The sequence below is a fragment of the Nomascus leucogenys genome, chromosome 22a (assembly GCF_006542625.1).
Source record: "Nomascus leucogenys isolate Asia chromosome 22a, Asia_NLE_v1, whole genome shotgun sequence".
Lineage (NCBI taxonomy): Eukaryota > Metazoa > Chordata > Mammalia > Primates > Hylobatidae > Nomascus > Nomascus leucogenys.
The window spans coordinates 138,472,678-138,486,548 of NC_044402.1; the positions used below are offsets into that span (position 1 = coordinate 138,472,678).

General features: G+C 44.4%; 1 protein-coding gene across 1 annotated transcript in view; it reads left to right on the plus strand.

The window, feature by feature from the left end:
- Window positions 1-11,181: 11,181 nt before the first annotated feature.
- SCLY (selenocysteine lyase) overlaps window positions 11,182-13,871 on the plus strand; it is a 42,226-nt gene continuing 39,536 nt past the window's right edge. Inside the window, exon 1 of the mRNA XM_030802565.1 lies at window positions 11,182-11,215. The gene's annotated coding sequence lies outside the window, so the exon portion shown is untranslated. The remainder of the gene's footprint in view (window positions 11,216-13,871) is intronic.

Below are 13,871 nucleotides of genomic sequence, written 5' to 3' on the forward strand. Positions count from 1 at the left end.
CCTTTCCTCTCCTCCCATGGTGAGGTGGAGGAGCTGTAGCTGGGTGCAGCCCTGTGGGTCAGTAGCCTTGTTTCCTATTCCTAAGAGGTTTCCACCTCAAGTTAGTCTGGAAAGAGAAAACCTGTCTCCCTGGGGAATGCTGTGGCAAGGAGCTCCAGATAGAGCAGGAGACACAGGTGGAGCCCAGTGACTCTGTGGATCCCACTCACATGGCTGTGTGCTCTGCCATACCAATCACAGTGGCATGTGACAGAAACCATGGTCATTGTAGGAAGGGCAGTGGGATGTGGAAGAGCTGGCCAGACATCCAGGTGAGACTAAAACCCGTGGGGATGGCCTCCTCACCCACATCCTCTCCACTTTACTGCCACAGAGGTTTCTGAAACACCTTTGACCATTCCACCTCTTCCTCTTGCCTTCAGAATAAGCATTCCTGTGCCTGGCATACAGAGCCCATTGTCACTGGGCCCCTGTCCACCCTGCCAGCCACTACCCTGAAGACCCTGGCCTCAAAATAGTGCTTATATGCTCTGAGATGAGGTCCACTCTTCCAAGACACTCAGCCTCCCTCTTGGGACTCCTTCAAGAGTTAGTTCATATGGTGCCACTGCTATGAAGCTGTTCCTGCTCTTACAGGTAGACGAACACTTTCTGAGTATCCTCGTCTTTCCCAAGCTTCCAGAAGCACCAAGGGTGTGGACTGCACTTACTCACATATGTATTCCTGCCTCTCCCAGGAGTCAGCATCTGGAGTACAGGCCTTAGCCAGCTGCAGTAACTGAGTAGATTACTACAATGTGATTTTTGGCTGTTGAGTAAATATGTAGTAGCTTAAGAGCACAGTACACCAGCTGCAAGCCTGCTTGTGGCAGTCAACCAGGAGCTGGGTGCACTTAGTAGCCCAGGCAATAGCTGAGGATGGTGTCTGGCACCACCCAGGCAAGGTAACTGCCCTTCCATCAGCTGACAGATGTCAAGGCTGAGCAGAGTTTACTTTGCTTGAGTAAAGCCTGTGGGAAAATGCTGCAGAAAAGAAGAAGTAATATCCCAGAGATTCTAAGGGTAAACATGATTTTGGAAATGAAGTGTAGAATCAAAAAAAATCTTTTAGGGAAGAAAAATCCACATGTTTAGGAACATGCAATAAATTGCACCTTTGACTAAAAAAGCCCTAAGTAGGCAATAGGCCAAAGTGAAAAGGAAACAGAATGAAACTATAAAAGAACTAGATGAGGAAACTAAAGTCATCATCATAAAGTGCACAGCAAAGGGCAGAATTGATGCTGAGAAAGTAGATCAATGATGTAGAGACAAATTTGAGGAATCCTCCCAGAATGCAGAAGAAAACAGACAAAAGCCATCGGAAGGAAGATAACAGAAAGGACAGAGGGAACTTGTGCTTGCAGCTTGAGTAACAAGGATTGGATCTACCCTCCTATATGAAATAAGCAAAAACCCAACAATATCTATGGCTTTTCAGGCTTTCAGACATGACGTCAGGCAGTTCATGACAGCGATTTAAATTAACAATCTCCTAACATAATAGAAATATCCAAGATAAAAATGAAAATCACTTATCATACCAAGAACCAGGAAAATTGCAACTTAAATAAGAAAATACAATAAACTGACACTAATCATGAGTTAAATCAGATGGAATTTTCTAATAAGTATTTTAAAGTACCCATCATAAAAATGTTTCGAAAGCTGATAATGAATTGTTCTGAGACAAATAAAAAAATAGAATATCTCTACAAGGTTATAGAACTTATAGAAAACCAAGTGGAAATTATTGAACTAAAATGTGCAGTGACAGAAAATTTAAAAATTTACTGGATGAGCTTAATAGTAGAGTAGAAATAACAGAAGATACAATCAGCAAATCTGAGGACAGATCAATAGAATTTACCAAATCCGAAGAGAGAAAAACCAAAAAGGGGGAATGCAAGAGGACAAAGCCTCAATGGAACAATGACAAAAGATTCCATTTCCTATTGAGTTCCAAAAGGAGAAGAGAAAGGGAATAAGACTAAAAGAGTATTTGAAACAATAAATGTGAAAACTTTGCAAATGTTATGGAAAGACTGAAACACAGATTGATGAAGCTAAGCGACCCACACACAGGATAAACTCAAAGAAATTCATGCCAAGAGGCTGGGCATGGTGGCTCACGCCCATAATCCCAGCACTTTGGGAGGCCGAGGCGGGTGGATCACCTGAGGTCAAGAGTTTGAGACCAGCCTGACCAACATGGAGAAACCCCATATCTACTAAAAATAAAAATTAGCTGGGCATGGTGCTGCATGCCTGTAATCCCAGCTACTCGGGAGGTGGAGGTTGTGGTGAGCCGAGATCATGCCATTGCACTCCAGCCTGGGCAACAAGAGTGAAAGTCCGTCTCAAAAAAAAAAAAAAAAAAAAATCCATGCCAAGGCAAATAATAAGTTAACCGTCTAAAAACTGAAAACAAAAAGTCCTAAAAGCAGCCAGAGGAAAATAATGCATTACCTATAGGGGGACACCAGTTTGAAAGCAGTGAATTTCTCCTCAGAAATCATGGAGGCCAGAAGGAAGTGGCATGGTATTATAAGTGTTGAAAGAAAAATAACTGTCTACCATGAATTCTATATACAGCAAAACTTACTTTCAGGAATGAGTGAAATCAAAACATTCTTGGATGAAATAAAACGAAGAATTAGTTAATCTACCCATAAAGTTTAGCTAAAGGAAGTTCTTCAAACAAAAGAAGTGATAAAATAATCTTCATAAATCATATGTGTTGATTAAATTAAAAATCATGCTGTCTGATGCTCAACACAATGATATTTAAAAGTAGAGGAAATAGGGCAGGGTGCAGTGGCTCATGCCTATAATCCCAGCACTTTGGGAGGCCGAGGCAAGAGGATTGCTTGAGGCCAAGAGTTTGAGACCAGCATGGGCAACATAGCAAGACCGCATCTCTAAAATGTTAGCCCATCATGGGGCCAGGTGTGGTGGCTCACGCCTGTAATGCCAGCACTTTGGGAGGCCAAGGCAGGTGGATCACGAGGTCAGGAGATTGAGACCACCCTGGCCAACACGGTGAAACCCCGTCTCTACTAAAAATACAAAAAAATTAGCCAGGTGTGGCAGGCGCCTGTAGTCCCCGCTACTCGGGAGGCTGAGGCAGGAGAATGGCGTGAACCTGGGAGGCAGCACTTGCAGTGATCCGATATTGCGCCACTGCACTCCAGCCTGGGTGACAGAGTGAGACTCCGTCTCAAAAAAAAAAAAAAAAAAAAAATTAGCCCGTCATAGTGGTGTACGCCTGTAGTCATACCTACTCAGGAGGGTGAGGCAGGAAGATGACCTGAGCTCAGGAGTTAGATGTTACAGTGAGCTATGACTGCACCACTGCACTCCAGCCTGGCCAACAGCAAGACCCTCTGTCTTGGGGAAAAAAAAAAAAGGAATAAAATTAAATGCAAGTAAGATTTCCTTATTTCATTAGAAGTGGTAAAATGTTGACACTAGTAGACTTAATAAGTCATGTATGTATATTGTAATACCAGAGCCACTAAGGAAACTACAGAGACACACTAAGAGACAGTATGAATAAAAATGATATCAGTGAAATTGGCAAAGAACTTATTTTGTTTTTTTAAGATAGGGTCTCGCTCTGTCACCCAGGCTGGAGTGCAGTGGCTTGATCTCAGCTCACTGCAACCTCCGCTTTCTGGGTTCAAGCGATTCTCCTGCCTCAGCCTCCCGAGTAACTGGGATTACAGGCATGTGCCACCACGCCTGGCTAATTTTTCTATTTTTAGTAGGGACAGGGTCTCACCATGTTGGCCAGGCTGGTTTCGAACTCCTAACCTAAAGTGATCCGCCTGCCTCAGCCTCCCAAAGTGCTCGGATTACAGGCGTGAGCCACCGCGTCCAGCCAAGAACTTCTTAAAATGTTCTCTTCCATAAAAGTAACAAAACTAGTAAAAAATTATCAGTCACCTTTTTATAGCTCTGGAAATTAATCATAGGCTTGAAGCAATCCAGAGCATTTACTCAAGAAAAATATATAAATCTCATTAACAACAGAGGTTTATGGCATTTTTAACTTACGCTATTCCTCTTTCTTTTTCTTTCTTTTTTTTTTTTTTGGACAGAGTTTTGCTCTTGTTGCCCAGACTGGAGAACAATGGCATGATCTCGGCTCACCTCAACCTCCTGCCTCCCGGGTTCAAGCAATTCTCCTGCCTCAGCCTCTTGAGTAGCTGGGATTACAGGCATGCGCCACCATGCCTGGCTAATTTTGTATTTTTAGTAGAGACGGGGTTTCTCCATGTTGGTCAGGCTGGTCTTGAACTCCTGACCTCAGGTGATCTACCCACCTTGGCCTCCCAAAGTGCTGGAACTACATCTGTGAGCCACCATGCCTGGCTCACTATCCCTCTTTCACATCCTCAAACTCCACAGTAGCCTTAAACACATTCACAGTGCAAATGCACAGCCTGGACACCACTGGAGGGAGCAGAACACGGCTGGAGATCCTTCAAAGCCTCATTCCTGGAGAAATGTGTCCTTTTCTTGCTATGTTGCCCAGGCTGGAGTGCAGTGGCATGATCTCAGCTCACTGCAACCTCCGCCTCCCAGGTTCAAGTGATTCCCCTGCCTCAGCCTCCCAAATAGCTGGACTACAGGTGCACGCCACCACACCCTGCTAATTTTTGAAGTTTTGGTAGAGATGGGGTTTGACCATGTTGGCCAGGCTGGCCTCAAACTCCTGACCTCAGGTGATCGCCCGCCTCAGCCTCCCAAAGGGCTGGGATTACAGGCATGAGCCATGTCGCCCAGCTGAGAAATGTGTCATTTAACAAATCTTGTAGCTCCATGAAAAACCCCACTTGCAAGGCTGTATTTGACTTGAGTTAGAGCTCACTGAGGACAAAACTGCTTTTCCCAGGTTGTAATATGTAAGTTCAGTATACTGTAATCACTAGCAATGAACAATCTAAAAATGAAAATAAGAAAAGCAATTCCGTTTGTGATGGCATAAAAAATACTTAGTCATACATTTAATAAAAGAAACAAGACTTAGAGACAAAAACTACAAAATACCACTGGAAGAAACTGAAGACAAATAAATGGAAAGCCATTCTGTGTTTGTTTTGCAAGACTTAATATTGTTAAGATGACCAGACTCCCTAAATGATATGGTTTGGCTGTGTCCCCGCCCAAATCTCATCTTAAATTCCCACGTGTTGTGGGAGGGACCCGGTGGGAGGTAATTGAATCATGGTGGCAGGTCTTTTCCGTGCTGTCCTTGTGGTGATGGGTGAGTCTCACGAGATCTGATGGTTTCATACGGGGGAGTTTCCCTGCACAATCTCTCTCTTTGCCTGCTGCCATCCATGTAAGATGTGACTTGCTCCTCCTTGCCTTCCACCATGATTGTGAAGCCTTCCCAGCCACATGGAGCTGTAAGTCCATTAAACCTCTTTCTTTTGTATATTGCCCAGTCTCTGGTATGTCTATCAGCAGCATGAAACAGGACTAATACACTAAATAAATGTACAGATTTAGTGCAAACCCTCTCAAGCTAATCCTAACAGTCTTGAGAAAATTTAAGGGGCCCCGAATAGCCAACACAATCTTGAAAAGGGACAAATCTAGAGGACTCACACTTTTTGATTTCAAAGCTTAACTATAAAGTCATAGTAATCAAGACAGTGTCATAAGGAGAGATGTATAGATTAATAGATTATCTGAGTCCAGAAATAAACCTGTACATCTATGGTCAATTGAGTTTTTTTTTTCAAGTGATAGGGGCCTCACTATGTTGTCCAGGCTAGACTTGCACTCTTGGGCTCAAAGGATTTTCCCACCTCAGCCTCCTGAGTATCTGGGACTATGCCTGACTTGATCAATTGATTTTTTTTTTCTTTGAGGCAAGGTCTGGCTCTGTTGCCCAGGATGCAGTGCAGTGGTGCGATCTCAGTTCACTGCAACCTCTGGCCTCCCAGGTTCAAGCCATCCTCCACCTTAGCTTCCCGAGTAGCTGGGACTACAGGCATGTGCCACCACGCCTGGCTGATATTTTTGTATTTTTTGTAAAGACAGGGTTTCACCGTGTTGTCTAGGCTGGTCTCGAACTCATGAGCTCAAAGCAGTCCACCCACCTCGGCCTCCCAAAGTGCTGGGATTACAGGCATGAGCCACTGCACCTGGCCTACAGTCAATCGATATTTGATAAGTATGGAGACAATTCAATGGTAGAAAGAATTGTCTTTTCTTACCTCATGTCGTATATTATAATACAAAGATTAAGTCAAATGAATTAAAGACCTAAATACAAGAGCCTGGCTAGTGGTGAAACCCTGTCTCTACTAGAAATACAAAAATTAGCTGGGCATGGTGGCACACGCCTGTAATCCCAGCTACTTGGGAGGCTGAGGCACAAGAATTGCTTGAACCCAGAAGACAGAGGTTGCAGTGAGCCGAGATTGAGCCACTGCACTCCAGGCTGGACAACAAGCAAGACTCCATCTTACAAAAAAAAAAAGTTTATTGGTTGCTAGGGTATGGAAAATGAATACTAATGAGCACAGTTATTTCTTTTTGGGGTGTTGAAAATATTCTGGAATTAGTGGTGATGGTTGCACAACCTTGGGAATAGATGAAAATCCACTGAATTGTGTACTCTAAAAGGGTGAAGGTTATGGTATGTGGATTATATCTCAGTTTTTGAAAACAGTATAAAGAAATCAAGACAGAATACTGAAAACTGTTCAGGTAACCCAAAGGAAGGCAAGTAAAGAGATACGGCCTGAAAACCAGATGAAACAAACAAAACGGTAGATTTAAGAGCTAACATATCAGTAATTCTCTTAAGTCAAAGATTGGCAGAGTGGATTAAAAGGCACAACTCAATTATATTGTTTAGTAGAAACTCCGATCAAATTAAACATTTGTAGATTGAAAGGATGAAAACAGATATGCGGAATTTAATTTTAAAAAAAAGCAGCAGTGACTATATTGATATCTGGTCACTTAGACTTCAGAGCAAAGAAAATTGGCAGAGACAAAGATGGATATTACATAACAGAAGATTCACCACCAGACAGTCCTACATGTGCCTTTACCAACATCAGACTCGGAAAACGCATGAAGTAAAAACTGATAGAGCTGAAAAGAGACAGACAAATCTGCAGTCATAGTTGGAAATTTCAGTTGCTGAGTCATTACAGTGAACATGCAATTACTGTATGCCCCAGCTACTACATTCTTGACCATTTATCCCAGAGAAATGAGAACTTAATGTTCACACAAAAACCTTTACACCAATGTTTATAGTCGCCTTATTTATAACAGCTGTAATCTGGAATCAGCCCAGGTGTCCTTCAACCTATGAATGGTTAATCAAACTGTGGTACACACATACCCTGGAATACTACTCAGCAGTGAACAGCAATAAGCTATTCACAGCAACTTGGACCAGTCTCCAGGAATTACACTGAGGAAAAAAAAAATCTGAAGAAGTAACATGATGTATGTTTTTGTTTATATAACACATTTGGAAAAACAAAATTTTAGAAACACAAGAGTTTAGTGGCTGGCAGGAGTTAGAGACAGGAATGGGCAGGAGGAGGGGGTGGATTTGTTTTTAAGACTAATACAAGGATCCCTGTAATGACGGAAATGTGTCTTGATTGTGGTAGTGGATACACAAATGTACACATCAAAAAATTGGATAGGGCTAAACACCCCACAAATGAGTAAAGCTGGGGAAAAACAATGAATTGTATCAATGTCAATATGTCAATCTCTTGGTTGTGAGATATATATATATGTATATATATATATGTGTGTGTATATATATGTGTATATATATGTGTGTGTGTGTATATATATATATATATATATATATATATATATATAGAGAGAGAGAGAGAGAGAGAGAGAGAGAGAGAGAGATAAAGTATTTCTCTGTTGCCCAGGCTGGAGTGCAGTGGTGATCTCGGCTCATTGCAACCTCTGCCTCCCGGGTTCAAGTGATTCTTCTGCCTCAGCCCCCCGAGTAGCTGGGACTACAGGCACACGCCACCACGCCTGGCTAATTTTCGTATTTTTAGTAGAGACGGGGTTTCACCATATTCGCCAAGCTAGTTTCGAACTCCTGACCTCGTGACCTACCCACCTCGGCCTCCCAAAGTGCTGGAATTACAGGCATGAGCTACCTCGCCTGCCCCTGGTTGTAATGTTATACTATAGTTTTCAAGATTTAATCATTGTGGACAGCTGGGTAAAGGATCGCTTTTTTTTTTTTTTTTTTTTTTTTTTTTTTCGAGACAGAGTTTCACTCTCGTTGCCCAGGCTGGAGTGCAATGGTGCGATCTCAGTTCACTGCAACCTCCGCCTCCCGGGTTCAAGTGATTCTCCTGCCTCAGCCTCCCAAGTAGCTGAGATTACAGGCATGCACCACTATACCTGGCTAATTTTTTGTATTTTTAGTAGAGACAGTATTTTTGTATAGTTTTTTGTATAGTAGAGAGTATTTTTATATTTTTGTTGGTCAGGCTGGTCTCGAACTCCCGACCTCGGGTGATTCATCTGCCTCTGCCTCCCAAAGTGCTGGGATTACAGGTGTGAGCCACCGTGCCCGGCCAGGATCTCTTTCATTTATTTACATCTGCATGTAAATCTACAATGATCTCAATAAAATTTTGAATTAAAAATATATATCCAGGCCAGGAGTTGTGGCTCATGTCTGTAATCCCAAAATGATCTCAATAAAATTTTGAATTAAAAATATATATCCAGGCCAGGAGTTGTGGCTCATGTCTGTAATCCCAAAATGATCTCAATAAAATTTTTAATTAAAAATATATATCCAGGCCAGGAGTGGTGGCTCATGCCTGTAATCCCAGCCCATTGGGAGGCTAAGGCAGAGGTCAGGATGGCTTGAGCACAGGAGACCAGCCTGGGCAACATGGTGAGACCCCATCTCTACAAAAAATACAAAAATTAGCCAGGTGTGGTGGCATGCACCTGTAGTCCCAGCTAGTTGGGAGGCTGAGATGGGAGGATTGCTTGAGCCTGGGAGGAGGTTGCAGTGAGCTGAGATCATGCCACTGCTCTCCAGCCTGGGTGACAGAGCAAGACTCTTGTCTACAAAAATAAAAAATACCCACCAGAGAAAATATACTATGCCTAGCATTCAATTAAATATTACAGGCCGGGCTCGGTGGCTCATACCTGTAATCCCAGCACTTTGGGAGGCCAAGGCAGGGGGATCACCTGAGGTCAGGAGTTTGAGACCAGCCTGGCCAACATGGAGAAACCCTGTCTCTACTAAAAATACAAAAATTAGCTGGGCGTGGTGGCGCATGCCTGTAATCTCAATTACTTGGGAGGCTGAGGCAGGAGAATCACTTGAACCCGGGAGGCGGAGGTTGCAGTGAGCCAACATCGCGCCACTGCACTCCAGCCTAAGAGACAGAGAGAGACTCCATCTAAAAAAAAAAAAATAGAGAAAGACACTGGATGGGTTTAACAGCAGCTTATATGTTGCGAAAGAAACATGGACTTCAAGATAGAGCCACAAAGACAATCCAAAATAAAGGGAAAAACTGGGAACCTCTCCCCCCATAAGAACTTCATGAGCTGTGAGATAACTTGTAATTGTGAATCCCCAAAGAAGCAGGGGAGAAAGAAATATTTGAAAAGAAAAGTTTTCCAAATTGATAAACACTCTAATCCAATGGGTCTAAAAAGGTCAACAAACCCAAAGCACAAAAGCATGAAGAACGTTACTCCATAATGAAGTCTCATAATGAAACTGCTCAAAATCAGTGACAGAGCAAAATCTTTTAAATACTTTTTTAAATTTTTTGTGAAGAATGGGATCTCGCTATACTGCCCAGGCAGGTCTGGAACTCATAGGCTCAATCTGTCCTCTCACGTCTGCCTCCCTAAGTGCCGGGAGTACAGGCATGAGCCACTGTGCCTGGCCAGAGCAAAATATTCAAAGCAAGCAGGAAGGAAATAAAGAGACAACATATAGAGGAACAAAGATAAGGGTGACAACAGATGTCTCATGCAGACAATACAAGCAAAATATTGGAGAAGTAACTAAAGTGCTGAAAGAAAAAACTCAAGCCAGAATTCTAGATCTAAGGAACATATCAAATATGAAGGCAAAATAACGAGTTTTCATGTGTACAAAAGCTGAAGGAAGCATACCAGCAGACTAGCACTACAAAGTCCTCTGGCAGAAGAAATGATACCAAATGGAAACGTGGAACCACATCAGGGTTTCTCCCCTTTGGCACTGGCGACACTTGGGGCTGATAATTTATTGTGGGGGATGCTCAGTGGTATAAATAGCCTCACTCACTACAGCCCAGAAGCACCACAGCTCCTGTTATGGCAACCAAAATTGTCTCCAGATATGACCAAAGGACCCCTGGAAGGAAAAATCACCCCTGCTTGAGAATCACCGTATTCAATGGACGATTTTATTTCATATTTTCCATCTCTATCCTTTTGAGCAATAATCAGAGAATTCCTAGGGCCAGTTCACGAATTCACTCCTCAGCTATGCCTAATCTGTTCTTCAACCCATCTATTGGGGGGTTCTAAAAAAAAAACAATAAACCTTATTTTTTAGAAGAGTTTTAGGTTCACTTGAAAATTGAGCAGTTACCGTATATCCCCTGCCTGTGCACATGTACACAACCTCCTCCACTATCAACATGCACTGTGGTACTTTTGTTAACAACTGATTAACCTTCATTGACACATCATCACCCGTAGTCCATAGTTTACATTAGGATTCATTCTCGGTGTTGTATCTTCTGTGAATTTTGACAAATATATTACATGTATCCACCATTATAGTATACAAAATAGTTCATTGCCCTAAAAATTCTGTTCTCTGCCTATGCATCTTTTCCTCCCCCAACACCTGACAACTCATATTGAGGTTTTAAACTTCAATTATTAATGTCCAGTATCTCTTTTCATTGTTTGTTCTTGTTTCATGACAGCCTTTTTTTTTTTTTTTTTTAAATAAAATACCCATTTGTCTCAAGAACTTGCTGTATTGGAGACCTACTCTGATAGCTCTATTAACTTTTTCCCTTAGGTGAGAATTCTATTTGGTGCGTGTGCTATTGTGTCCGGAATTGGTGGGTTCTTGGTGTCACTGACTTCAAGAATGAAGCCACGGACCCTCACGGTGAGTGTTACAGTTCTTAAAGGCGGCGTGTCCAGAGTTTGTTCCTTCTGATGTTCGGATGTGTTTGGAGTTTCTTCCTTCTGGTGGGGTTCGTGGTCTCCCTGGCTCAGGAGTGAAGCTGTGGACCTTCACTCTTAAGGCGGCGTGTGAGTGTTACAGCTCTTAAGGCGGTGCGTCTGGAGTTGTTCGTTCCTCCCGGTGGGTTCGTGGTCTTGCTGGCTTCAGGAGTGAAGCTGCAGACCTTCGCGGTGAGTGTTACAGCTCATAAAGGCAGTGTGGATCCAAAGAATGAGCAGCAGCAAGATTTATTGCAAAGAGTGAAAGAACAAAGCTTCCAGTGTGGAAGGGGACCCCAGCAGGTTGCCACTGCTGGCTCGAGCAGCCTGCTTTTATTCTCTTATCCGGCCCCACCCACATCCTGCTGATTGGTCCATTTTACAGAGACCCCAGTGATCTGTTTTGACAGGGCGCTGATTAGTGCGTTTACAATCCCAGAGCTAGACACAAAGGTTCTCCAAGTCCCCACCAGACTCAGGAGCCCAGCTGGCTTCACCCAGTGGATCCCGCACCGGGGCCGCAGGTGGAGCTGCCTGCCAGTCCCGCGGCGTGTGCCCGCACTCCTCAGCCCTTGGGCGGTCGATGGTACTGGCTGCCGTGGAGTAGGGAGCAGCACTCGTCTGGGAGGCTCCGGCTGAGCAGGAGCCCACGGAGCTGGGGAGGCTCAGGCATGGCGGGCTGCAGGTCCTGAGCCCTGCCCCGCGGGGAGGCAGCTAAGGCCCGGCGAGAAATCCAGCGCAGCCCCGGTGGGCCGGCACTGCTGGGGGACAAAGTACACCCTCTGCAGCCGCTGGCCCGGGTGCTAAGCCCCTCATTTCCTGGGGCCGGCAGGGCCAGCCGGCGCTCCAAGTGTGGGGCCGCCAAGCCGACGGCCACCCGGAACTCCAGCTGGCCCGCAAGCGCCCTGCGCAGCCCCAGTTCCCAGTCGTGCCTCTCCCCCCACACCTCCCTGCAAGCTGAGGGAGCCGGCTCCGGCCTTGGCCAGCCCAGAAAGGAGCTCCCACAGTGCAGCAGTGGGCTGAAGGGCTCCTCAAGTGCCGCCAAAGTGGGAACCCAGGCAGAGTAGGCACCCAGAGCCAGCGAGGGCTGCCAGCATGCTGTTACCTCTCACTGTCTTCATGGAGATGGCATTCCTCAAATGTTGCCACTGTGGGGCACTTGTGTTTGTATTAGAGACATCTTGGTAGGTCATCTGTTGCATGTGTGACCAGTATACTTGGAATGGTGGTAGCTGCTGCTGCATGTTGCACCCTAAACTGTTTTCAGCTGGGCTACCTCAGCACCTGGGCTCCTGTATGTTTGTACTCAGTTCTTTCTGGGTATCACCAGCCATGTTGGACACTATCTTGTCTGACTCCACCACTACACTCACTATGTTCACCTGGAAACACAAACCTTATTGCTGCCTAAGTGACCCAAGGAGTGCTTGGGATGAATCGTCACCTTGTCCATTGTCCTTGGGCTCCTATCCTTACGGCCTTCCAAACAGATTTAGAGAATGAATTCTCCCCATGCCTATCAACTTCCCTAGCCACCTTTACTCTTCACTTCATCCCCCGTCATCTCCTCCAGGACTTTGGCTCCTCTTTCTTGCATGTCCTGTTAGCTACCTCCCTTTAGCCTATGAACATGTTCAGTCTCTATTTGCTCTTAATCTTCTTCTTTTTTTGAGACGGAGTCTCACTCTGTTGCCCAGGTTGGAGTGCAGTGGCATGGTTTCAACTTCACTGTGTAACCTCCACCTCCCGGATTCAAGTGATTCTCTTGCCTCAGCCTTCCCAGTAGCTGGGATTACAAGCATGCACCACCACACTCAGCTAATTTTTGTATTTTTAGTAGAGACGGAGTTTTGCCATGTTGGCCAGGCTGGTCTCAAACCCCTGACCTTAGGTGATCCGCCCACCTCAGCCTTTCAAAGTGCTAGGATTACAGGTGTGAACCACCGCGCCCAGCTTGCCTGTAGTCTTATACGCCTTTTTAATTCCTCCTTTCTCAACCGTTTTAAGAGTTGACTGCATTCTTCATTTTTTCATATCCCATCTTTGCATTCTAACTTCCATGCCTCTCCCACGACTTCCATGCCTCTCGCTAGTTTATCAGTGCCTCCTAATTGGTACGCACAGTAGACTTCGGATTGCCTCTCAGCCACACTTTACACTATTATCTGTCTTCTTGGCTTTTTTGACATTCCTTCTCAATTCCCTTTCCTTTCCATCTCTTTTGACTGTTCTCATGCTCCTGTGCATCCATTTGCTTCTTAAATGTTGGTGGGCCCTTTGCTATTGGCTGCATTTGGCAAGAAATGAGCTGCGTTTATAGGGAAGAATGAGAGAGAATGAGTCCAGAAATGTGCAGATTTGCTGTGCTGGAAAAGTCAAGTTATTCTGGACCCCAACAGGACATAAAATAGAGAAAGCCTATGAAAAGCCAATTAAAATTCAACCTCTTGGCAAAGCATGCTTGAAACCGAGTTTTGGCTCCAACTACTACTCGTGTGAACTTGGGCAAGATGCCTTTCTGTATCTTGGATTCCTCATATATAAATACCTACCGGACTGGGTTAATCATCAAGATTAAATTAGTGAACACACGAAAAATA